Source organism: Diceros bicornis, chromosome X (assembly GCF_020826845.1).
Source record: "Diceros bicornis minor isolate mBicDic1 chromosome X, mDicBic1.mat.cur, whole genome shotgun sequence".
Lineage (NCBI taxonomy): Eukaryota > Metazoa > Chordata > Mammalia > Perissodactyla > Rhinocerotidae > Diceros > Diceros bicornis.
The window spans coordinates 44,322,039-44,349,981 of NC_080781.1; the positions used below are offsets into that span (position 1 = coordinate 44,322,039).

The 27,943-nt window shown below is 35.4% G+C and overlaps 1 protein-coding gene across 5 annotated transcripts in view; it reads left to right on the forward strand.

Annotated features, from left to right (window-relative positions):
• Nucleotides 1–22,794: 22,794 nt before the first annotated feature.
• MAGED1 (MAGE family member D1) overlaps nucleotides 22,795–27,943 on the forward strand; it is a 63,243-nt gene continuing 58,094 nt past the window's right edge. For 3 of the 5 annotated variants that reach the window (XM_058535881.1, XM_058535884.1, XM_058535886.1), the window contains exon 1: nucleotides 22,795–22,874. The gene's annotated coding sequence lies outside the window, so the exon portion shown is untranslated. The remainder of the gene's footprint in view (nucleotides 22,875–27,943) is intronic. The other 2 variants (XM_058535882.1, XM_058535885.1) reach the window with 2 other exon arrangements.

Genomic DNA, 27,943 nt, shown 5'->3' on the forward strand with positions numbered 1-27,943 from the left:
TTACATTACATATTATTACATTATACATCATGCATATATTACTTATCAGAATCTACCCATGTCTTCATTTTGGCAGTTCCAGTGCAGAAAACTCTCCAGCCTTTAATTCCCTTTGTCCTCCCCTATTTATGATATAATCATCTTAAATATTTCTCTAAGTATTTTGTGAACCACATAAGACAATGCTATAATTTTTCTTTCAGTTCTCAAATATAATTTAGAAAACTAAAGAGGAGAAGGTAAGTCTACTGTATTTACCCCTAATTTTGCTCTTTCCTTTGTTCTTTCTTCCTTCCTGATGTTCCAAGACTCCTTTTATCATTTCTTTTATATTTAGAGAATTTTTTTCTAGCCATTCTTTTAGAGTAGGTCTGTTGGGGACAAATTCTCTTAGTTTTCCTTCATCTGAGAATATCTTGATATCCTCTTTTTTTCTGAAAGATATTTTCTCTGGATATAGATTTCTGTGTCACCAGTTCTTTTCTGGCAGCACTTGAAAAATGTTTTGCCACTTCCTTCTAGCTCCATGGTTTCTAACGAGAAATCCATTGCCAATCTAATTGTTTCCTCCTTATAGATAATGCATCACTTCTCTCTTGCTGCTTTCAAGAATTTTTTTCCCCCAAATTTGGGAAATTTTCTTCTAGTATCTCTTCAAATACACTTAGAGCTCCACCCTCTTTCTCTCTCCTTATGAGGCTATGATGACAGGAATGTTAGATCTTTTGTAATAGTCCAAGTATCTGAGCCCCTGTTATTTTTTTCCATCTATTTTCTCTCTTTGTTCATATTAGGTAATTTTTATTATTGTATGTTCAAGTTCACTTATTCAATCCTCTGTCTTCTCTATTCTGTTTTTGAGCCCATCCAGTGATTTTTTAATTTTTTTTTGTATCTTTAGTTCTAAAATTTCTATTTGAAACTTTTTTATGTCTTCTATTTATTTGCTGAGATTTTCTACTTATTCTTTGTTTCAAGTATGTTTGTAAATTCAAATTGAAACATTTTTTGATGGCTCCTTTAAAATACTTTTCAGATAATTCAAACATCTGTGTCACCTCAGTGTTGGCATGTGTAGATTGACTTTTCTCATTCAAGTTGAGATTTTCCTGGTTCTTGATATGCTGAGTGATTTATGTTGTATCTTGGACATTTCTTGCATCATCAAGTTATGAGACTCTGGATCTTATTTAAATCTTTCATTTAAGCAGACCTCCTCTGACACCATACTAGTGGGACAAGGGGGAGTGCTGCCTTATAATTCCCAGGTGGGCATGGAAGTCTAATTTCCTTATTCAGCTTCTCTTGATACCCCCAGGAAGGGAGGGGCTCCTCATTACTGGTGGAAGGTGGGTTCAAGGCCCCTACTAAGCCAACACTGATACTACCCTGTCTGGATGTTGTAGAGGGCACCTCATTACTGTTCCCTATGTGGCCTCTATTGAAACCAAAGAGGAATGTTTCCTTATCACTGAGTGAGGATGAATGTCCCAGCTGCCCACTAGGCTTTGTCTGAAACCACTCTGATGCAGAAGAAGTAGCACCTTGCTACAGCCAGATGAGAATGGAAATCTAAGCTCCCCACTCAGCCTTTGTTGACCAAGGGGTAGGGTAAGGCCACATTCTCTTTCATGATGTTTGGCTGGAGTAGGGCAATAATTGCCTAAAGTTTTCGATCTTGTTATGCTGATGCTTGTTATCTTTTCCTGGTCCTTTGGCTAGAGAAAGAAGGATTTTCTTTAAAATGTACCCATTGGCATTTCTGGGTTGCTATATCTGTGGCACCCAGTCTCGGCTATATGAGGTAAAAAGAAAATCTGGGAACTCATTGCTGTGTTGTACCTCATGTCCTGAGGTTCCTAGCTGGTCTGATTTCTTCTCTCCACCTTTCAGAGTCTTCCTATGTATATTTTATATATCGTGTGCAGGGTTTTTAGTTGTACTTAGTGGGAAGAATAGGGAGAAGCGTGTCTACTCTATCTTATCCCAGAACCATAAACTGATAGGCAATTTTTAACGAGAATTTTAGTTTGCAAGTGGACAGTGATTTGTATCTTTGCATCAGCATGTTCTCTTTCTATCTGCACTGGAAAAAAATCCTAATGAGAAGGTTCCTTGGTGTGCAAGTAAGAGTCATAGCTCTGATGGGTTATGATTCTTATGGGTTGTGTCAATGAGTCTAACATATCATCACTGCTACCAAAAAAAATTAAATGTTTGAATTTTCTTCATAATGCACCACTTTCTAGACTCCATACTGACAGCCCACTTCCTTTTTTTTTTTATTAGTTTTTCTACACTCTGTGCCAAATATAGTTGAATAGGTTTCCAGTTTCTTGGATTCCATCCTACTCCTTTTAATATTGCACTTTTCTCATTTATATGGACCTAGGTATTGCTAAATTACCTCAAATACAAGTTTGTAAACATGGGTGCAAATATAGTGTACATGATAGTCCATGGTAGGTTATATAAGAGCATTTTGGTATCTGAATAATACGTGACAAAATTGTTAAAGTGAAGTTAACACACCTTAGCTGTGTTATAAAATGACTATATATGATTAGAGAGAGATATAACTCAATTATCTAAATCATGATCGCTAATTTAAAAATATTATAACATATTAAAGACATAAAAAGATATATATAATTGTATAATGTGGGGCCATGCACCCACCATCCAGCCTAATAAATTAAACTATACTAATGCTAATGTTTTATGTTCTTTGAATCATTATCATCGTTCTGCAAGTTTTGAGTACAGAGTAAAGAACATGGGAGTTGATGTCAGGCCTAGGTTGTAATCCAAGCTTTATTATTTACTAGTTAATTGACCTGGAAAAGTCATTTAACCTCTTTGAGACTCAGTTGCCTCATCTGTGAAAGCTCAGGCACCGATATCGCCTATTTCACAAGGTAGTTGTGACAGTTAAATGAGATGATTTTGTTAATAAAAATGCTTCATCACAGTGCCTGGTACCCAAGAAATGTAGTTTTTATTGTCATTTTTGTGTCATTTCAAACAGTGCAAGGGAAAAAGAAGTGAATAAACTGTGATTCTTTTCTTCAAGGAATTTGTCAAAAAGTAAGAAGGATAAAGTGGACATACAAATAGCTAGGGTAAAAGCTGTAATAAGATAAATGCCATGGTGTAAGATTACAAAAATGCTGTGAGAGTTCAAAGGTTTGGAACATGGTAGTTGATGTTAGAATTTTGTATCTAATTGTTACATGTGTGATTTTGTAGGAGGTCTGGGGATACATCATTAAAGCTAGGAGGGCAAGTATGCTACTATGCCCTTCCTATATCAGAGGGCAGACACTACTTCTTGATCTCAGATATGGCCTTAAAATTTTTTCTTGACATACTGCATCAGGGCATCATTACTAATCAACTGGAGTTGTCTTTGAAATAGAGTATGGTACCTAAACAAAGTATGATGCTCTTGGGAGGTCATCACGAAGAAGAGAACATAGGTTAACAGTGCCAAATAGAGGTAAAAGAGATAGAAAGGTATCGCATTTTAAAGAAAGTCATCACTGTTGAATATTGAGAGAGAAATTACATTAAATTGGATCCATAATGAAGGTCAGAGTTTGGAGCTTAAAGTGGGTAGAGTTAATGGCTATTGGAGTTGTGGGCACCAAGGAGCTTTGAAGCTAAATTTGGATGGATAATTCAAAGAAATCTTGAAGTTGCCGATGATGATGGTGGAAATTACAGTGGAAAACAAGAATCGACTACATGCTGAGGTGGAATGACCTAGAACATAGTAGATTATAACAAAGAAGAAGATTTGTTTACATGTCTACTCTCTCTACTAGATGGTGGCACCTCAAAGCCAAGGAATTATATCTTATTTTCTTGGAATCCCAGTACCTAAATTCAGAATACAAAACACTGAATGAATGGACGAATGAATGAGGGAATGATTGGTGATCATCAAGCAAGTGAATGTAGACAATGTATTTGAAAGCACGTTGAAAATACCGCCCTAAAAGAGATTATATTGGGACTAAAGAGAAATACTGAAAACTGAGTTTCCCTTGAGCCAATTGTATCCTCCTTTTCCTGAATCTCCAATAGATAATTTGCCCTGCTAAGCACTCATTCTTATCTCAGTTTATGTCAAAGGTTCTTATCCTTATCTGCAAGTTAGAAACACATAAGCAGTTTTTAAAAAATCCAATTGCCCTGGCTGCACCCCAGACCAATCAAATCAGAATCTCTAGAGGTGTGACCTAGTCATCAGTATTTTTACAAAATTCCCAGGTAATTTTTGCTGCCAAGATTTAGAACTACTGGATTGGGACTAGGTAAAACAAGGTGCAGGAGTATTAACCTATCTAATTACATGAAAATTCAGCATTACAGCTAGAATTAATTTCCAGTAAGAAATGAAATATCTCAATTCTCAACTTCCATTTACAATGTTTATTCCACAATTACATAGTGCCTGGGGGTCTACAGACAGGTTATGTTTGGATCTCATAGTACTAAAAATTTTTGAATTGGTTGCCAACATTTAAAAATCAGGAGATTTCACATAAAAATAGGAACTTCCAACTTCTCTTGAAAATTAGATGCACTGGTAACAGGATGTTTGCATTCCCTGGCGGTACCAATCAGTCAAAACTGAATAGCTGCTGCCCCATTTAGATGGAAATGGTCAAGTGTGTTTTCTTTCTTTTTTTTTTCACTCTGATTAGAGATTTATCAATTTCATTGATCTCATAGAACCAGCTTTTTGGTTCGTTGATTTCTCTATTGTTTTTATCTTTTCTTTCATCCGTTTCCACTTTGATCTTTATTATTCTTTCTTTTGCTTATTTTGGGATTAGTTTTCTCTCATTTTTCTAGTTTCCCAAGGAGGTCATTGATTTGAAATCTTTCTTATTTTCTAATGTAGACGTTCAGTGCTATAAATTTCCTCCTAAGTATTTCTTTTTTTTTTTTTAGATATAATTGACATATGACATTATATTAGTTTCAGGTGTGCAACATAATGATTTGATATTTGGTCTAAGAACTTTAGCAGCATCCTACAAATTTTGATATATTGTGTTTTCATTTTCATTTAGTTAAAATACTTTTTAATTTCTCTTTTTATTTATCCTATGATCCATGGGTTATTTATGAGTTTCTTATGTGGTTTCCAAATATATAGGGATTTTTCCAGAGACTTTCCATTATTGATTTCTAATTTAATACCTTTATTGTCTGAGAATACACTTTGTATGACTTGATTCCTTTAAAATGTATTGGGACTTTGTTTTTATTCCACAGAATATGATCTATATTGTTAAATGTTCCATGTGTAGTTGAGAAGAATGTGTATTCTTCTGCTGTTGGGTAGAATGTCTATAAATGTCAATCAAATCTAGCTTGTTTATTGTGTTGTTCAAGTCAGCTTCATATCCTTGCTCATTTTCTGCTTACATTTTCTGTCAGTTATTGAGAGAGAAATATTGAAATCCCTGACTATAATTGTGGATTTGAGTATTTCTCTTTGCAGCTGTGAGATAATGGAAAATATATATATTGGTCTCAGCCCCCTGTTTCTGGTACAGACCTCCTAAAACCCTTGTAAATTCCTAAGTGATAATTGCATTAAGAGCATCTTTTGTTCTAATATTTGGTCTTTGACTCTGGTTCCTGACATAGGGCTCCTGAAACCCTTGTAAATTCCTAAGTGATAAGAGGACTAGAAGCACCTTTTGTTCTAATGAGGTGACTCTGGGTAGGCTCCTGGATGGGGATTGGTCACTAGAAAGACCAAGCCATGATTAAAAGCTTGAAATTTTCAGCCTTATCCTCCTATCTTCCAGGGAGGGGAGAAGGGCTGGAAATGGAAGTTAAAAATTGATCATGCCTACATGGGGAAGCCTCCATAACATCCAATAGTATGGGATTCAGAGAGCTTCCAGGTTGGTGAACACACCCACGTACTGGGAGGGTGATGCATCCCAACTCCATGGGGACAGAAGTGCCTGTGCTCAGGACCCTCCCAGACCTTGTTCTATGTATCTCTTCATCTGGCTGTTCATCTGTATCCTTTATCATATCCTTTAATAAACTGGTAAAGGTAAGTAAGTGTTTCCCTGAGTTCTGTGAGTTGCTCCAGCAAATTAATCGAACCCAAAGAGGGGGTTGTGGGAACCTCAGATTTATAGCCCATTGGTCAGGAGCACAGGTGACAACCTGGACTTGCAATTGGCATCTGAAGTGGGGTTGGGGCAGTCTTGTGGGACTGAATCCTTAACCTGTGGGATCTGCTGTTATCTCCAGGTAGAGAGTGTCAGAATTGAATTGAATTGAATTAAATTGTAGTACACTCAGCTAATGTCACAGAATTTCTTGGTGTGGGAAAATCCCACACCCATCTGGTATTAAAAGTGTTATGAGTGTGGAAGTAGTGTGAGACTAAAGGAGAAACAGGAAGAGGACTGGGTGTTTTCTTAACACAGCAGTTCTATCAGATTTTGCTTCATGTATTTTGATGTTCTGTTGTTAGGTACATAAACATTTATGATTGTAATGTCCTCTTATTTAATTGACTAATTTATCATTATTAAGTATGCTTCTTTTTCTGTGGTGATATTCTTTGCCCTAAAATATATTTTACCTCTTATGAATTTAGCCTCTCTGGGTTTATTTCCAATAGAGTTAACATGGTATATTTTTATCAAACCTTCTACTTTTATTCTATTCATGACTTTAAAACTGAAGTGTATTTCTTATAGGCAGCACATAGCTGTGTCTTGCATTTTTATCCAATCTGCCAATCTATGACTTTAAATTGGGATGTTTAGACCAGTTACATTTTGTCATTATTGATATGGTTTGGTTTGAGTCTAATATTTTTCTATTCATTTTCTGTTTGTCCTATCTGTTCTTTATTTTTTCCCTCTTTTTCTGCCTGTTTTCCATTAGTCAAGTATTTTTCTGATTCCATTTTATCCTTTTTATCATCTTATTACCTATAATTTTTTGTTTTGTTATTTTAGGGGTCAATCTTGGATTTATGGCATACATCTTTAACTTATTGTAGTCTACTTTCAAGTAATATTATACTGTTACTCTATACTATATATAGAGTTACCACTCACTCTACTCACCACGATCTGAGCCAATCAATCACGAGTTAAGAATTGAGAAAAGAAACTTTAATTTGTTTAGCTTGCATAATCGGGAAGATGGCAGGCTAATGTCTCAAAAAACCCATCTTCAAGAATTACAGAATCTTGAGGTAGTTATGTAGAGAAAATGGGCAGTAAGGAGGGGATTTAGAAATGTCAGCCTTCGGGCATGACGGATTCCATTGTCTTTCATTGTTCTTTTCTTCTGTCAGTGATAATGAATATCTTGTAGGTGTGTTTCCCACCTGTGGTCAGCCTTTTCCCGGAGAGAAACTTGTAGAACAAAGTTTTAATTTATCAAGCTATAGGGGTGTGCATATGTAAGTGGAGGCCATAAATCAGGAGAGCATGTAAATTATTTTAGAGTACCTGTAGAGCAGCAAGTAGCCTCACAGAGGAGGGACTGGGGTCATTTAGCATAACAAGATGGCCTCACTTATGTTCACTTACAATACCACTTCAGATACAATAGAAGATTCTTAAAATAGCATGCCCATTCTCCCCTCCTGGCCTTTATTCCATTGTTGTATACATTTTACTTTTACATATGTTATAAAACTCACAATACATTATTATTTTTTGTTTAAACAATTTTCTTTTAAAAAGTTTAAAAAATAAGAAAAAATATTTTCATATGTTTATCCTTTTTGTTACCATTTCTAGAGGAAAAACACACTTCTGTGTGTCTCCTACACTCTCAATTCTCTACTACAACACTACTTCACTTCTTACACCAGATGTGCTTATGTTTGGGGAGGTAGTTTCCCCACACCAAACGATTCTGCACCAGCCAAGTGTCCTACAATTTAACTCAATTCTGACACTCTATACCTAGAGATAGTGTCAGATCTCACAGGTTAAGGACTCAGTCCCACAAGACTTCCCCTTCCAACTTCAGATGCCAATCATAAGTCCAAGTTGTTACCTGTGCTTCTGACCTACGGACTACAAATTGGAGGTTTCCGTGACCCCTCCTCGGGTTCAATTAATTTGCTAGAGCAGCTCAAAGAACTCAGGAAAACATTTACTTACTAGATTACTGGTTTATTATAAAAAGATATAACTCGGGGGCCAGCCTGGTGGCATAGCAGTTAAGTTCGCATGCTCCGCTTTGGTGGCCCAGGGTTTGCCAGTTTGGATCCTGGGCGCAGATCTACACACCACTCATCAAGCCATGCTGAGGCGGCACCCCACGTAGAGCAACTACAAGGATGTACAACTATGACATACATCTACTGGGGCGTTGGGGAGAAAAAATAAAGGAAAAAGGGGGAAAGATTGGCAACAGATGTTAGCTCAGGGCCAATCTTCCTCAAAAAACAAAATATATATATATATATATATATATATATATATATATATATATAAAACTCAGGAACAGTCAAATGGAAGACATGCATAGGGCAAAGTATGTGGAAAGGGGCACAGAGTTTCTCTGCTCTAAGTGCATCCCTCTCCTCCAACTCCAGGTGTTCACCAACCTGGAAGATCTGAACCCATCCATTTGGGATTTCATGGAGGCTTCATTACATAGGCATGATGGATTAAATCTTTGGCAATTGGTGATTGAACTCAAGCTCCAGTCCTTCTCCCTTCCTCAGAGGTTGGGGGGAGGTAGGACTGAAATTTCCAGCCCTCTAATCAAGGTTGGTTCCCCTGGCAACCAGCCCCCATCTTTAGGAGCTTTCCAAAAGTCACCTCATTAACATAATCTCAGGTGTGGTTGAAAGGGGCTTGTTATGAATAATAAAAGACACCCAATTCTCCTTTGTGCTCTGAAGCTATTTCAGGAACTGAGGACAAAAGACCAAATATTATAACAAAAGATGCCCCTATGGCTCTTATATAGGAAACTATGAAGATTTTAGGAGCTGCGTGCCACAAACAGTGGATGAAGACCAAAGATATACTTCTTATTATAAATAACATATCACACCATTTCTGGCCCTCTTCATTCCTTTCTATAGACACATATTTCCACCTGATATCATTTTCCTTCTTCATGAAGTACTTTAACATTTATTGTAGTACAAGTCTGCTGGTAATAAATTATTTCAGCTTTTGTATGTCTAAAAAATCTCTATATTTTACCTTCACCTTTGAAAGATATTCTTGCCGGATATAGAATTTTACCTAGACATGTTTTTTTCTTTCAGTATGTTAAAGACATTTTTGCACTGTCTTCTTGCTTGCATTGTTTCCAAGGAGAAATCTGATGTCATAGTTATCTTTGTTACTCTACACATTACATGCCTTTTATCTCTGGGTACTTTTAAGATTTTCTCTTTTTGACTGGTTTTAAGCAATTTGATCATAATTTGCATAGGTATAGTTTTCTTCATTTTTCATGTGCTTGGAGTTCACTTATTTTCTTGGTTCTGTGGGTTTATAGTTTTCATCAAATTTTAAAAATTTCAGCCATTATTTCTCCATTTTTTTCTGTCTCCTTCCCCTCTCTCCTCTTTCAGAGACTCCAATTATCCATCCATTAGTCACTTGAAGTTGTCCTATAGCTCACTGATACTCTTCATTTTTTAGAATTTGTATTTCTCCCTGTGTTTCATTTTGGATAGTTTATTCCATCAAGTACATTAATCTTTTCTTCCCTAATGTCTAATCTGCCATTAATTCCATCTATCGTATTTTCTATCACATAAATTTTAGTTGTCATCTGCAGAATGTCTATTTGGGTCTTTTTCGTATATTCCATGTCACTACTTAACTTTTTGAACATTTGGAATACCGTTATAATATCTATTTTAATGTCCATGTCTGCTAATTCTAACATCTCTACCAGTCCTGAATCAATTCCAATTGTTTGAATTTTCTTCTCAATATAGTTTATATTTTTATGCTTTTTGCATTCTTTTTAATGTTTAATTAGATACTAGCTAGACATTGTAGATTTTACCTTGTTCAGTGCTGAATATGTCTGTATTCATATAAATATTCTTGACATAGTTTTAGGACATAGTTAAGGTACCTGGAAACTGTTTGATCCTTTTGGGTCATGCTTTTAAGTTTTGTTACAGGACTAGAGTAGTGCTCAATCTAGGCCTAATTATTCCCCACTACTGAATCTACCCTTCTGCGCACTTGTCTTGACATGAGTACAGCCATGTTTGGCCGCTCCATTGACCTACAGCCACCAGCACAAAAAGAAATACAAAGCTGCTTTCTGTGTGGTGGGAACTGGCCTTTTCCCGGGAACTGGCCTTTCTCCCACGGAGAGAGTTGCAGGTTGTAACATTTCAAGGCTCTTGGAGCGTCGTAGCACGGGATGGACTGGCCATCTATGCCGGGCTGGGACGATAACCAAAGAGAACAATGCACGTACACAACTACTGGGCTGGGACGTTAGCAGGGGCCTCAGTGCACGTACGCCACTGATAACCATTTTGTGCATGGAAGCACTAAATGCTTGCTCTGCAAACTCTGTAATTGCTTACTCTGAAAATTACTGATGGTATAAAAACTGCTGGAAACTGAGCCCTAGGGAGAGTTCCACCTGTGGAAGGGACGCCTTGCCCAGGACGTGTGATCCTTGCCCAGCCGTGTCGATTGACAGGGCTCTCCCGGCAGTGGGGCGTGGATGTTGTGAGTAACTGATTGGATGTGAAGTAATTGATTTGATGTGAAGTAATTGATTTGATGTGTTCTCTTTTCGGTCAACCTGGTGTTTCTCTTTCTGGTTGATTTGTGTCATTTCTCTTCAGCCGATGTGGGTGCTTTCCCTTTCCAGTCGGGCTGATGTTTTTTCCCTCTTAATATTTGACCTATTTGGATCTGTTTGCAGACTGTCGCCTTTACTATCCTCTATATAATAAAATATACCTTCGGTCCATTTGTTTGGAGTGGAAAGTGTCTTTTACGTCTCCGATCGAATCCCCGAACCTCTCATAACAGCACTCTACCCAATGCCCCACGAATTTTGAGGTTTTCTAATGTGGCTGGTAGGAGCAAGCATTATTTCTGGCCCTGCATCCACCTCAGACACTGTTAGCTCTAATTCTTTTGATTGATTCTCTACCCAGCCCTGGGTACTTTCCTCACATGCATGTTCTAATCAGTCCTCAGCTAAATGCTGAAGGGGAATTTCTGTAGATATGTGGAATTTTACCTCTGTGCAGTTTCTCTTCTAGTACTCTCTCCTGAAAATTCTGGCCACCTAGGTGCCTCTGGACACTCAGCTCCATCTTCTCAATACAGAGAGTCCATCAGTCTGCTCTTCAATATTCCTTCCCTGCACCATAGTCCAGAAAAATCTCCCAAGGCAATAAAATGGGGAAATTTTTTAGCTCACCTCATTTGTTTCCATTGCTGGATCTCTTGATCTCTAGTGACTTGAAAACTGATGTTTCATATAATTTGACACATTTTTTGGTTGTCTTAGCTACGAGGGTAAATCTGATGTTTTTTACTGCATATTGTCCATAAGCAAAAGTATTTGTTTTTTTTCCTTATTGTCTTTTGAATTAAAGTACTTTATATGCAATAATATGCACTACTCATATGTGTACAGTTCAATTATTTACATATCTGTGCAATCACTACCCAGATCAAGATATTATAATTTTCAAGCACTCTTAGAAGGCTCCCTCATCCCTTCCCACTACTCTGTTTTATTTGGAAGCTAGCTACCTTGTCCTTCTTTTGTTTTGACCTTGAGGAAACTTATGCTATAGTCACAATAAAGCTATGTAATTTTATTGCTGCCACAATTCAGCTATCAATCCCTGTCTTCTGGAAGTAGTCTCATTTCAAATATATATATTTTTTTACAGATGGCCATTACAGAACAGAGTGAATTTGTTTTTACTTTATTTTTTTATTGAGGTATAATTAACATATGACATTATGTTAGTTTCAGGTGTACAACAAAATGATTCAAAATTTGTATATACTGCAAAATGATCACCACAATAAGTCTAGTTAACATCTGTCACCATACATAGTTACAAAAAATTTTTTTTATTGTAATGAAGACTTTTAAGATTTACTCTCTTAGTAACTTTCAAATACACAATACTGTATACTGTATTGTGGCATGGTGGCATTAGTCACCATGCTGTACATTACATCCCTATGACTTATTGATTTTTTACTTGGAAATTTGTACCAGTTGACCCCCTTCACCCATTTTATCCACCCTCTACCACCTGCTTCTGGCAGCTACCAGTCTGTTCTCTGTATTTATGAGCTTGGTTTTTTGTTTGTTTGTTTTGTTTTAAATTCCACATACAAGTGAGAGCATATGGTATTTGTCTTTCTCTGTCTGACTTGTTTCACTTAGCATAATGCCTTCAAGGTCCATCCACATTATCACAAATGGCAATATTTTCTCCTTTTATATGACTGAATAGTATTCCATTATATATATATATACCATATCTTCTTTATCATCGATAGACACTTAGGTTGCTTGCATGTCTTGTCTATTGTAAATAATGCTGCAATGAACATGGGGGTCATATATCTTTTCAAATTAGTGTTTTTGTTTTCTTTGGATAAATACCCAGAAGCGGATTTGCTGGATCATGTGGTAGTTCTATTTTGAATTTTTTGAGGAACCTCCATACTGTTTTTCATAGTGGCTGCACAAATTTAGATTCCCACGAACAGCACACAAGGGTTCCCTTTTCTCCACATCCTTGCCAATACTTTCTGTCCAATAACACTGAGCCTAAGTATTCAAATTTTCCCCGATTGATGCTAAAACCCACCCTGATTTCACTGTTACCAGTTATTTATCATTCACATAGTAGAATATCAATAGATGCTAGTGAAATGGAGTTATGCTAATGGAATTATGACCATGACTCTGATCAAGAAAAGTAACATGATGCTATGGAAAAAGTAATGGCTTATTTCCTCATTTTCATCTTTCATGGCTAGATAGCAAGGCAAAACTTTATTTAAAAATCAGTGATATTCTTTCTTGAGTTTATGATTTTTTTGTCTGCCAATTACCAATTTTTCATGTTTCCTAGACCTCAGAAACCAAGAAATAAAATAATAATTAAAAGGAATATTTATTTTATTCTGCTTCTGCCTAGTCTTCAGAACCGTCAGTCCTTGCCAAATTCCACCTAAATGATTTTGAGAGAACTCAGCGAGGTTTCTTTGGCCCCCAGATTTTCCTCACCTTGCTCATCATCAAAATTATCTCAGAATTATCTCAGGCCCCATGCCCAAGGAACTGTTATGGCTCTTTTTGTTTTGCATCCTTCTTTTATTACTGTAATCTTTCCCTAAAACTCAATCTTTGGGTCACTGGGGATGGGCTGGTGGACAGTCTGAATGACTGGCTGGGTTGTATTTACAATTCCTCTCTTCATGGTTTTGATATGCATTTTCCTGATGGCTAATGATGTTGAGCATCTTTTCATGTACTTACTAACCATTTGTATATCTCCTTCAGAGAAATGTCTATGTAGATCCATTGTCCATTTTTTAAGTTGAGTTATTCTGCTATTTATTTTTCAGTTTTACAAGTTTTTTATGAATTATATAAACAAGTCCCTTATCAGATACATGATTTGCAAACATTTTCCCCATTTAGAGTGTTTTCTTTTCACTTCTTAAAAAAATTATTTTATTGCGGTCACATTGGTTTATAACATTGTATAAATTTCAGGGATACCTTATTATATTTCAGCTTCTGTATAGACTGCATCATGCTCACCACGAAAGGTCTAATTTCCATCTGTCTCCATACATATGTGCCCCTTTACCACTTTTGCCCTCCCTCCACCCTCTTCCCCTCTGGTAACCACCAATCTCTTCTTCTTATCCATGTGTTTGTTTTTTTATCTTTCACATATGGATGAAATCATACGGTATTTGTCTTTGTCCACCTCATTTAGCTTAGCATAATACCCTAAAGGTCCATCCATGTTGTTGCAAATGGCATGATTTTTGTCTTTTTTATGGCTGAGTAGTATTCCATTTTGTATATATAGAATGCCTCTTCTTTATCCATTCATCGGTTGATGGGCACTTGGGTTGCTTCCAAGTCTTGGTTATTGTGAATAATGCTGCGATGAACACAGGGTTGCTTATAACTTTTTGAATTAGTGTTTTCATGTTCCTTGACATTTTTCATGGAAATAGAACAAAGAATCCTAAAATTTATATGGAACAACAAAAGACCCCGAATAACCAAAAGAAATCCTGAGACAAAAGAACAAAGCTGGAGGTATCACACTCCCTGAATTCAAAATATACTACAAACTTATAGTAATCAAAGCAGCATGGTACTGGTACAAAAACAGACACACAAATCAATGGAAGAGAATTGAAAGCACAGAAATAAAACCACACATCTATGGACAGCTAATCTTCGACAGAGGAGCCAAGAACATCCAGTGAAGAAATGGAAGTCTCTTCAATAAATCGTGTTGGGAAAACTGGACAGCTACATGCAAAAGAATGAAAGTAGACCATTATTTTACACCATACACAAAAATTAACTCAAAATAGATTAAAGACTTGAATGTAAAACCTGAAACCATAAAAATTCTAGAAGAAAACATAGGCAGGATGCTCTTTGACATTGATCTTAGCAGCATTTGTTCAAATACTGCATATCTTCATGCAAGGCAAACAAAAGAAAAAATAAAGAAATGGGATTATATCAAACTAAAAAACTTCTTTTCACTTTCTTGATGGTATCCATTGAAGCATGGAAAATTTTAATTTCGATGAGTCCAATTTTAACTATTATTTTTTATTTTGTTGTTTGTTCATTTGTGTCATATATAAGAGGGCTTTGCCTAACTCAAAGTCAGAAAGATTTACTCCTATATTTTTGTCTAAGATTTGTATAGCTTCAGCCCTTATATTTAGGCCTATGATCCATTTTGTTGCTAATTTTTGTGTATAGTGTGAGGTAGGGCTCCAATTTCATTCTTTTGCATATGGATATTCAGTTGCTCAGGACCACTGAAAAGACTATTCTTTCACCTATTGAATTGTCTTGGCAGTCGATGAAAATCAATAGATCATAATTGCAAGAGTTTATTTCTGGACTCTCCATTCTATTCCATTTATCTACATGTCTATTCTTATGCTAATACCACAATGTCTTGATCGCTCTAGCTTTGCAGAAAGCTTCAAAATCAGGAATTCTGTGTCCTTCAACTTTGTTCTTATTTTAAAGATTGTTTTAGCTGTTGTGAATCCCATGAATTTCCATGTGAATTTTAGAGGGTTACTTTCTCAATTTCTGCAAAAACAATCCATGTAGGATTTTATAGGGATTGCGTTGAATCTGTAGATCACTTTGAAGAGTATTGCCATCTGAACAATACTAAGTCTTTCTGATTCAGGAACATGGGATTTCTTTCCATTTATTTAGCTCTTCCTGAATTACTTTTAATAATGTTTTGTAGCCCAAGGATATAATTTTTAAACTTCTTTTGTTAAATTTATTCCTAATTATGTGTTTTGATTCTGTGGTAAATGGAATCGTTTCCTTGATTTCATTTTCAGATTGTTCAGTGATAATGTATAAAAGTACAATTGATTTTTGTAACTTGATCTTGTAATTTACAAACTTTCTAAACTCATTTATTAGTTCTAATAGGTTTTTTTTTTTTGGTAGATTCCTAACATTTTCTATAAACAAGATGATATCTTCTGCAAATAGAGATAGTTTTACCTCTTCCTTTCTAATCTGGATGTCATTTTTTTGTCTTCTTGCATAATTACCCACGCAAAAATTTCTAGTACAATGTTGAATAGAAGTGGAGAGAGTATAGTGTATATCCTTGTCTTATTATTTATCTTAGGGAGAAAGCATTCAGTTTTTAATCTTTAAGTATGATAATAGCTTTTCATAGAAGATCTTTATCAGGTTGAGGGAGTTCCTATTCTTAGTTCGTTTTTTTTTTTTTAATCATGAATGGGTGTTGGATTTTGTGAAATGCTTTTTCTGTGTCTGTTCAGATGATTATGTGGTTTTTGTCCTTTATTCTATTGATATGGTGTCTTACTTTAATAGATTTTCAGATGTTATATCAACTTTGCATTTATAGGATACATTCCACTTGGTCATGGACTATAATTCTTTATATATGTTGATGGATTTGACTTGGCAGTATTTTATGAGGATTTTTGCATAATGGTGTGTAGTTTTCTACACTCGATCTTAGCCAAAAGGTCAAGAAGCGATGGTGTGTAGTTTTCTTTTCTTGTCATGCCTTTGTCTACTTTCGTTAGTAGGAAAATCCTGGCCTTAGAGAATTTGGAAAATGTTTCTCTTCTATTTTCTGTAACAATTTGTAAGGAATTGGAATTGATTCTAGTTAATTATTTAAAAGTTTGGTAGAATTTATCAGTGAATGTAGACCTGGACTTTTCCTTGTGCGAAATTTTTTAAATTACAAATTGAAGCTCTATAGTTGTTATAGGTCTATTTTGATTTTCCACTTCTTCTTGAGTTAGTCTCAGTAGTTTGTTTCTTTCTAGGAATTTGTCAATTTCACCTAAGTTATCTAATTTATTGACAAACAATTGCTCATAGCATTCTCTTATATTCTTTCTGTTTCTTTAATGTCAGTAGTGACGCCCACTCTCTCACTCCTCATTTTAGTAATTTGACTCTTTTCTCTTTTTTTGGTGAGGAAGATTGGCCCTGAGCTAACATCTGTTGCCAATCTTCCTCTTTTTGCTTGAGGAAGATGGTCCCTGAGCTAACATCTGTGCCAATCTTCCTCTACTTTGTATATGGGATGCTGCCACAGCATGGCTTGATGAGCGGTATGTAGGTCTACACCAGGGATCCAAACCTGCAAACGCTGGGCCACTGAAGCGGAGCACATGAACTTAACCACTATGCCACCACGTTGGCCCCAGAGTCTTTTCTCTTTTTATTCTTGGTCAGTTTAGTTAAAGATTTATGAATTATGTTCATCTTTTTGGAGAACCAAATTTTTGTTTCGTTGATTTTCAATTTCTTGAGGCTTGTTTTATGTCTATCCTGGAGAATGCTCCATGTGTACTTGAGAAAAATATGCATTCTGCTTTTTTTGAGTGGAGTGTTCTATAGATGTCTATTAAGCCTAGTTTCTTTATAGTGTTGTTCAAGTGTTCTATTTCCTTGTTGATCTTCCACTTTGTTATTCTACACATTCCTGAAAGTGGAGGATTAAATTTTCCAACTATTATTGTTAAATTCTCCTAACTCTCTTCAATTCTGTAACTTTCTGCTTCTTTTATTTGAGACTCTGTTTTTAGGTGCATATATATTTACAATTTTAATGTCTCACAGATGGATATACTCTTTTATCACTATCAAATGTTTTTCTTTATTTGTAATAAACTTTTTTTGTTTTATTATTATAGCCACTCCAGCTTTCATATCTAACGGTGAAAAACTGAATGCTTTCCCCCTAATTTCTGGAACAAGGTAAAGAGGTTCTTCTTACCACTCCTATTCAACATTGTAGTGGAAGTCCTAAACAGTGCAATTAGGCATGAAAAAGAAATAAAATTCATACTAATCAGAAAGAGGAAAAAAAAGCTTTGCCTATTTGCAGATGACATAATTGTCTAGGAAAAATTCCCAAGGAATCTACAAAATAAAAACCCTCAGAAATATCAAGTGAGTTTAACAAAAACTCAGGATATAAGTCAACACACAAAATCAATCATATATCTATAAACTAGTAATTAAATTAAAAAAATTTACAATAGCTCCAGCAATTAAACAAAATTGAAGAAAACAATAAACTTATGATAGCTCAAAAAAGGAAGCAATTAGGTGTGAATTTAATAACAACAACAAAACAGGATCTGCATATTGAAAACTATAAAACACTAATTAAAGAAATCTAAGATCTAAAGAAATGGAAAGACATCTAGTGCTCATGGATTTGTAGAGTCTACATAGTAAGATGACAATTATCATCAAATTAATCTATAGATTTAACACAATTTCAATCAAAGTCACAAAAGAATTTTTTTGTAGTTATAGAAAATCTAATTCCATAATTTATAGGGAAAATGAAAGGAATCAGAATAGCCAAGCCAATTTTGAAAAAGAAGAATAAATTTGAAGGAATCACACCACTTGAGATTAAGATTTAGTTTAAAACTACAGTTATCAAGACAGTGTGGTATTGGTGAAGGGATGACACATAGATCAGTGCAAAAGAACAGAGGGTTCAGAAATAGACCAATACAAATATGGTGAATTTATTTTTTACAAAGGTGCATATTCAATGGAGAAACAAAAGTCCTTTTAACAAATGGTGTGCATACTAAAACCATAAAGAGATTCTATTACCTACCTGTTAGAATGGCTAACATGAAAAAAAGTATGAAGAATACAAAGTGTTGGCAAGGATGTGGAGCAATTAGTACTTTCACATATTGCTGGTGGGAATGCAAAATGATACAGCCACTTTAGAAAACATTTTGGCAGTTTTTATTTAAATTAAACATCCACATACCATGACCATTTATGAGCAATCCTACTCCAAGGCACTTCTTTTGAGAAATTAAAACTTATGTTCACACAAAAATCTGCATATGAATGTTATAGCTGCTTAATTGATCATCTCCAAAAGTGGAAACCACCCAAATATCTTTCAATTGGTGAATGGATAAACAATTTGTGATACATCCATACAATGAAATACCATTCAGAAATAAAAACTGATGAATGATTGATACATGCAACGACTTAAATGAATTTCAAAAGTGTTATCCAAAGTAAAAGAAGCCTGTTTCAAAAGGTTACATATTCTACGTTTCCATTTATATGACATTTTAGAAAAGAAGAAACTAGACTGAAAGAGAACAGGTGAGTCGGCCAGGGTTTAGGGGTAGGGAGGACTGTGTGACTAATACAGGATATCATAGGGACTTTGAGGGATTTAGGGATTGTCTTGTATTCTGACTGTAGTGTGGTTACATGAATCAATGCATGTGCTAATATTCGTAGTACTGTACATGCCAAAAAAGTAGTTTACTGCATGTAATTTAAAAAAATGACAAATGTCTTTATGCACCATGGAGAAATGAATGCCTACATATATAGTTAAGTGAAAAAAATCGTGGTGCGAAATAGTTTGTATCATATGCTATTGTTTGGTAAAAATGTAAAAAAATATATACAATTGTTTGCTTGCATATGTATAAAATGTCTTTGAAAGAATAAGAACCTCACTAGGTCGCTAGGGGCCAGGTATAAGATGGAAAGTTTTTATTGCATATAATTTTATCTCATTTTTTGGTAATTACTTTTTTAAATTATTCTTTGTAACTTTATTATAATAGATGATATATACAAAATAATATGTGTAATATATTTGTAAATTATAAACAGCAGTGGTATAATGAACACTTCTGAACCATCTATCAACTCAAGAGCAAGATAATTATTAATAAATTTTCTCTGGCTATGAGATCCTCCTCTGCCTCTCTTCACCTATCCCAGAGGTAAACACTATCCATCAAACCACATGTCTTTCTGTTTATATAGGTATGTGCTTCTTGTTTTTAATGATTGAAATTTTTTATCCTATTTCATTTTATCTCTCTATGGATTTAAATTTATGCATTTTGCTTATTCTATTTTTTACTCTCACTGTGCTTCTGCTATTTTAGTAGTAACTTCTGAATATTTATTACAATTATTTAACTTAATGTCTGAACTTTAAAAATATATTAACTTCTCTCTCAATTTAATTCTTATCTCCATCTTTTCTTGTTATATAATATTTTTGTTCATAATCTTTGAATCACCATTTTCTTCAACCCCACAACTCAGTCCTAATTATTATGTTTTTATACATACCATATTTGTTTTTTAGATTGACATACATGTTTATCATTTTAACTTGCTCTCCATTCCTTCTAGCTTTTCAGACTGTCCTTCTGGGATCATTTCCTTTTTCCTGAGGTGTAGCCTGTAGGGCAGTAATTTTCAATCTCCTCCGTGCATCAGAAACACCCTAAAGAGCTTTAAATTCACATATAAATGCCAGACCTCACCCCTAGAGCTTTAGGTTAATTTTGGCTGGGACGGGAACTAGGCATTGGTATTAAAAAAAGAAGAAAGACAAAAGGTCTCCTACTGATTCTAATGGGCATCCAGAGTTGATAACTACTGCTTTGTAAGTTCCATATTTATTACGTTGTTTTGTTTATTGCTTGTCTTCCTCACTAAAATGTAAGTTCCAAAGTGCAAGGATTTTTTTCATTCCTTTACTTATGCATGTCTCTCTACTGCCTTGAGCAGTGACAACCACACAGTAGTTGACCAACAAATGTTTGTTGAGTGAATGAAAGAAAGTGATAAGAATAGGATACATGGCAGAAGCAGAGAAGAGGAGCTGTTGTCTAGTTTTGGTTAAGGAGTGAAAGAAAGAGTCAGCATGGTTTCGTGAAAGAGATAAAATGTGAGCTGACCTTTGAAGGGTGAATATGAGTTAACAGAGTGTGAAAGCACAGAGATTTGAGATCCTGGCGCACTTTCCAAATTATAAGCAGTTGTGTGAGACTTGGACTTAGGGTAGAAGAGGCTGAGTGGTGAGAGATGAGGCGAGAGAGAGAGAGAGAGAGAGACAGAGAGAGAGACAGAGAGAGAGAGAGAGAGACAGAGTTAGACTACCAAGGCATTTGTATACCATGGTAAGGAGTTGGGATTTGGGGAGAAATATGGAGAGTCTGAACTAAGATAGTTATCTTGGTGACTGAGAGAAATGGATGAAATCTATCAATGTTGTTCATATATCACCCTTTTAGTGAGCCCTTCTGTAATGGCAGCCCCCTACCTCTCTCCCACACACATTGCTATCCTACTTACCTGCTTTATTTCTTCATAGCACTTGTCACTTTTTAGCATGTATTTTCCCAAAAATTTTGTTATCTGACACAAGAATGTAACTCCTGTGAGGGCAGAAATTTTTGTCCGTTTTCGTCACAGTTCTATCCTGAGAGCCCAGTGCATATTAACTGCTCAGTAAATATTTGTTGCATGAACTAACAAAAAATTTGAATGTAGAGAGAGTCAAGGAAAATACTCAAGTTTCAATGCCTCTGGATTTCTGATAATCCACTGGCTATTTTTTTTTCAGCTCAATTCCCAAATATAATTAATTCTTAATAGCACAAGCCCCTAACTTTCTGTATTTATTCATTGATTACCACAATATCCTCTAAACCAACGTCTCTGCCTCAGATTGCACCAGTACAACCCATTTTCTATATTTTGGTTTGAAATGTTACTGTATACTTTCTTCCTTAAAATTCTTCTTTGACTTTCTGTTTTCCTCATAATTAAGCTCAGACACTACAACATGGCATGCAAGATCCTTCTTTCTCTGGCTTCTTACATCCAGCTTCATCTCTCATCACTGCTCCTTTCACATGATACTTCAACTCCACTGCCATTATTTCCTTTCATTCATCCGTTCAACCATTTATTCAACATTGAACAAGTCTTTATTGAGCATCCTGTAGGACGTGAGGTCTATTTTAGGTTTTTAGTATTGACCAGTCAATGGGATAGTCATAGTTCCTACACTATCTCCTCTTTACTGATTATTATTGTCACATTATAGTGCTGCTAATTGTTTATGTGTTCATTTCCCTCACTGGTTGGAGGGTCTTGAAATCAGAAGTATGTTTTGTTCTTCTTTATATGGGAAGTATCAGGAACCGAACCTTATATTGAGTGGTTGTTCAAAATATGTTGGTTGAATGACAAAATATGAGTCAAAATGTTGAAATGAAGTATAAAAATACTAGCAAAAGTGAGGACCTTGTGCTGGCTCCCATCATTGCCCTGACCACATTTTGGTCATTTATTCATTGAACAAACATTGATAATCACCTGTTTTATGCTAGACTTTCATATGTTTAAATGTCACCTTTAGCCCCTAGTCTGTAGGCTCCTGGTGCAATGCTTCTCTATGTAGCATAGTGTTTGGGACACGGTAAGCACTCAGTACATACTTGTGGATTGAATGAAAATAATCACAAAAGAGGAGAACTGGGGTACAGATTTTGGACTCAAAAGAGCTTTCTGGAGTTAGTGGCAATGAGTAATTCAATATTGAACTTTTAACGAGAGTAAAGATTATTCTTATTATTGAAACTTTTTGTCAGTTGTCATTTTCTTCATTTTTGGGGGGAGTATATAAGTATACAAGAATGCTTTCTAAATGAATTCACCTTTATTTATTTGGAAATTTGAGTATGGCATGAAACTCTTTGGATATCATCCCAATACAAACATGATTCAGATTTAAGATTTTTTAAAAATCTTGAAATTGAAATATGCCACTAATAAAAATGAACTTTTTTTCAAAACTGTGTGTCAGAAAACAGTAAACCAGTATGGTAAATACGTAACTATAGACATCCAAAAGTTAAGGGACTAAGGGTAAAGGAGGTATTCCAAAGGCTGAATCAACAAGGTGAGGTGACAAATTGAATACGTGGAGTTTGGCAGAGATACTGCAGTTCCTGGGATGACTACAGCCGGGATTTGTAAACAGTTACTGATTCCCCCTCCCAGTCGTTTTACATCACTACCCAGGTTCTCATCCGCTGAGAGAGCCAATAAGTTCAAGTATTGCAAGAGCTTGCTAGAGAGGCACAGGAAGTTGCCTGGAGTGAAGTGTGGGCGGGTGGCGGCAGAAGCTTAAGCTTCTGCCAAACAAAAGAAAATAGCACTTCCGGTCCCGCCAACGTCGCGTTGCGGCTTTCTTCGTCAAGGTGAGTGTAAAGAAAGGGTCTGGTAATTCTTACAAGTGAATCCCCAAACGCTGTAGGGAAGCTTTCCTCTTTGCTTCAACACGGGATGGAAAGAAGAATTCATCTCCAGAGTCCATTGTATGAAGGGTGTTTCTGATCCTTGTGGTTCCGGTCGCCTCCCTATCTCCTCTCTCCTACTCCAGAGATGGCAGGCGGTCGTCCCCTCCCCCTTCTGACTCTTGTGGTCCTTTTTGTCAGTGGTCATTCTTCACCTCTCCTCATTATCCCCGATCCTCTTCACGATCTTTCTGAGCCTGGATCATTCCCTCTACCACAGATTTCTTTCTTACCTCTTACTCCTACCTTCCACTCCACCCCATTTTAGCCTCAGAACTTTTGCAAACCCCTTCCCCCACTCTGAGCCCACATTCTTCCTTCTGACCCCAGTATCTTACTCCTCCGAAGGCTTCGGATCTCTCCTGTCCCCCTCCTGCAGAGGCCAGTGAATTATATACTTTCCAAAATCGGGTATGACTTCAGTTTCAAGGCCAGGGCTGTTTTTGTTCTTTTTAGAAATAAGCAAAGAAGCAGAAATTTTAGAGCCCTAAGAGACATAGGGACTCGTTCAAATTATTATGTTCATTTACTTTATTTTTTTACTGTAAACAAAATTACACAGAAGATATTGCACTGGTTTCAGTCCTCTACTCATGACATTAAAAAAAAATTACTTAGAATTGAATCCTCACAGTTTTAGAGGGGCAAACATAGTGGGTTTTGCTTATAACCTGGTGTCAGCTTTAGAGGGTGGAAGCTTTGCCATTCCCTTTAGAACTTCTCATAGGGCAGAAATGGTTGACAGATATGACATCCAATCACAAATTTATTATTTCACTTGAGTTGGGTTTATTATGCAGATCCTTTTCTTGTCTCTGGCAGCGACATGGAATAGCAAGCTGGCAGATTTTTCAAACAGATTTTTCCTAGGAGCTTTGCAAGTATTACCTATTTGGTGCAATGTAAACTTTTGTCTTTTTTTTTTTCGTTTTTTGCAACGTAAAATGTATTTTTCTGTTCCATTTGTCATGTGTAATTTGTCTTATGAGAACATTAGTTTATAATCACAATTTATTATTTCAGTTCTTTACCCAAGTGAGGGGAGATGATCGTTAAATTTATAATGAAAGTCAGGATTTTTCAGGCTCTAAAGAGGAATTTAACAAAGGCTCTCCTTGAACAAGCAATTTATTCCCTCTTTCTCCTGTAACTAGTGTATTATGCTTGCCAAAATAAGAGGTGATTCTTTTTTCTAGGCCGAGTATAATTTTCAGTTCTTTTAGAATAAACAATGAGGCAGAGATATCATAACACCAAAACACTTAGGAACTTTTTCAAAGGGTATTGCTGATGTCTCTATTCTCTATTCAAACCGTAATTACACAGCGTTTAAACATCATCACACTGGCTTCAACCCACTGTACATCCATCCATCCATTTATTAAAGAATTTTTTATTGAATAACTTTTATGTGCCAGACAGTGTTCTAAGCACTGAGGATACAACAGTGGAAGATAAAAACACAGTCTTTTATAGTTGAGAGATAGACAATAAATGAATATATAATAAATATATAATAGGTGGTGATGGGGAGGGGCTGTACTATTTTAGAAAAGATGATCAAGAAGGCCTCCCTAGTAAGGTGACATTTGAGCAGAAACCTAAAGGAAGTGAGGGTACAAACTATACAGATATTAGTGGGAAAACAGGATATAATCTACGTCAGTGTCTCTGCATTTTTTGTTCACTCTGCTTTCTACACTTCCCCTCACCCCACCCTGCCCATGGTCACTTTTCTGCATAACATAAATGCAGCACTCTACATACTCAAATAATCTAATCTGTCCATATAAATTCCCCATATTCTCTTCCTGCCTAGCTTCTTGCTACCATTTAGGTGAATCGTCAGTTACCAGCCCCTATGGGAAGACATCTCTATCTCCATCCTCACCTCTTCCTCAGTCTGTTTATTTGTGGTGCATTGTGTGTTATTGGACACCATATTTCCTTACCTCTCTCACTGCTCTTATCACTGCGTGTTCATATGTTGCCCATAAATATTTGGTATGGTAAATTGAAATTAATTCAGTGCTTATCTGTAACAGACAAGCTTTTAAATATAGTTGTCCCCCTAATGTTAAAAACCACCCTCTAAGGTCAGTATTACCGTTGTCATTTTACTGATGATAAAACCAAGGCTCAGAAGTGGATAGTAACTTGCTAGATGGTGGTGGAGTTCATGGAGTTAAGGTCTGTCAGACACTCAGTCCTGGCCTGGTTCTCTCTTTCTCTCCATCTGCCTGTCTGTTTGTCTCTGTTTATTAATGAGAAATAGAAAATATACAGAATATTTTATTTTATTATTTTATAAGACATAATCTGGGTGTAGAAATTTCATTTTGTAAAGTTTCCTTTCACAAATCGGATTATATCAGGTGCTTGAATTAGTTCCTAGTTATAAATATTAAGAGCTGAGGGGCATGATGAGTCTTTTTATTTGAACGTTTTTTAATAAAAAGTTTAAACAAGTATAAATTTAAAGAAGAGTTACAATGAATACTTTTATACTCCGAACCTAGATTCAACAGTTGTTAACTTTTGCCGTATTAGCTCACTTGTTCACTCACTTGCTTGCTCTATCTATCCATCCATCCATCCATTTTTTTATTGAGATATAATTTTTTGTATATTTTTTTAATCTATATTTTGGCTGAACCATTTGAGATTGGCAGGCATTGTTTTTAAGTAAACTTAAAAACATGCAGAAAGATGCACATATCGTAAATGTACAGCTCAAAGCATTTTCACAGTGTAAACACACCTGTGTAAACCAGCATTGAGATTAAGAAATAGAACATGATCAACATCTGAAAGCCCTTGAATGTATTCCCTGCCAGTCACAACTAAACTCCAAATTAATCACAGTCCTGCTTCTATGACTGCTATCATTTTGCCTGTTTTTGGACTTTATAAAAATACAATAGTATAGTATGCATTTTTTGGGGTCTGACTTCTTTGGCTTAAGATTCTGTTTTGGAGATTCATCCATGTTATTAGGTGTTATAGTAAGTCCTTCATTCTCATTGCTATGTATTGCATTATGTGAATATATTATGATAGATGAGCATTTTGGTTGTTACCATTTTTGGCCTGTAAATAGTACTGTGAACATTCTAATACATGTCTTTTGGTGATATATGCACACATTTCTGTTGGGCATATACCTTAGAATTGCTGAATCATAGGTTATGTATATGACTAGCTTTAGTAGATACTGCCAACCAGTTTCCTAAAGTGGTTGTACTAAAAAACTCCCAACAGAAATTTTTAAGAGTTCCAGTTGCTCTAGAGTATTGCCAACACTTGTCATTGTCTTTTCTTTTTAAGAAAAAAAAGTAGCCATTCTAGTGGTTATGAATGGTATCTCATTGTGGTTTTAATTTGCATATCTCTGGTGATAAATGTGTATCTTTCCATATGTTTGTTGGCCTGGATATCTTTTTATGAGGTGCCTATTCAAGTCTTTTGACCACTTTTTCTTTTGAACTGTCTTTTTCTTATTGATTTGTAGGAGATCTTTCTATATTAAGAATGTGAATACTTTGTTAGATATATTTATTGCAAATCTCAGTTACTTGCATTTTTGATCTCTTAATAGTGTCTTTTGATGAACTGAAGATCTCAATTTTAATATTGTTCAATTCATAATTTTTCCCTTTCGTGGCTACTCCTCGTTTGTCCTGGTTAAGAAATATTTGCCTTTCTCAAGGTCATGAAGATATTTTTTATGTTGTGTCTTTGTTTAATCCCTCACTTATATTTACGGTTCCTTTGTAATTGATTTTTGTGTATGTTGCCAGTATGAGTTATGGGTATGGGTAAAGGGCCTTTTTTTTTTTTGGTCAAAATGGACATCTAGTCAACCTAATACAACTTAATTGTAAAGATCATTCTTTCTCTTCTATAGTGTCATCTTTTTCATAAATCAAATGATTAGGTTATATATGTGGTTTGTTTCTGGATGCTATTCAGTTTGGTTTATTTCTCTCTCCTTGTCTGAGCGCCACTGTCCTAATTAATGTAACTTTATAATATACCTTATATATGGTCATTAAGTCCTACAGTTTTGTTCTTTTTCTTCAATAATGCCTTGGTTATTCTTGGTCTTTTGATTTTCCGTATACATTTTAGAGTCACCTTGGAAATTACCATAAAAATTCTCCTTGGCGTTTTGATTGAGATACCACCTAATAGATCAATTTGAGGAGCACATATCATGGCACTTCACCCCTAAATATCTCAGCATTCATCTCCTAATATTAGGAACATTTTCTTAATAATTTAATTACCATTATCTTATGAATAAAAATTAACAGTAATTCCCTAATATCATCTAATACCTAATACATTTTCAAATTTCTTTTTTTCCCCAACAAGCCTTTTACAGCTGGTATTTAAAACCATCTTTCAACCTAGATTAAAGTATTTTTATATTTCTTGAGGATTTATTGTTGTCACTTTCTCTATTTTGTTAAACTTACAGATGTTTATATATTAAGTACTTTTCAATCCATTGTGGTCATTATTTCTTCTGTTGCTCAAACTGTTCAGTTTGGAAGGGGCCAGTTGGAGCCCCTTCACATTGGCTTCTGTCTTTTTTCTTTTATTACTGAAATTTTCAAATATATTTAAAGTAGAAAATAGTAAAATAAACATGCATGTATCCATTCCCTACCTTCCACAATTAATACCATTTTGCCAATTTTGTTTGATCTTTTCTCCTTACCCACTTTTTTCACTGGGGTATTTTAAAGCAATCCCAGACATCGTCATTACACAGGTAGATAACTCATTATGCATCCCTAACTCATAAGTGCATTATATGAAGTAACCACTAGGCCATTATACTTAGTAAGATTAACAATAATTCCTTATATCATCTAATACTCAGTCCATATTCAAATTTCCATGATTGTCTTAAAGATGTCTTTTTACAGTTGCTTTGTTAAATCCGTATCCAAACAAGGGCAGTT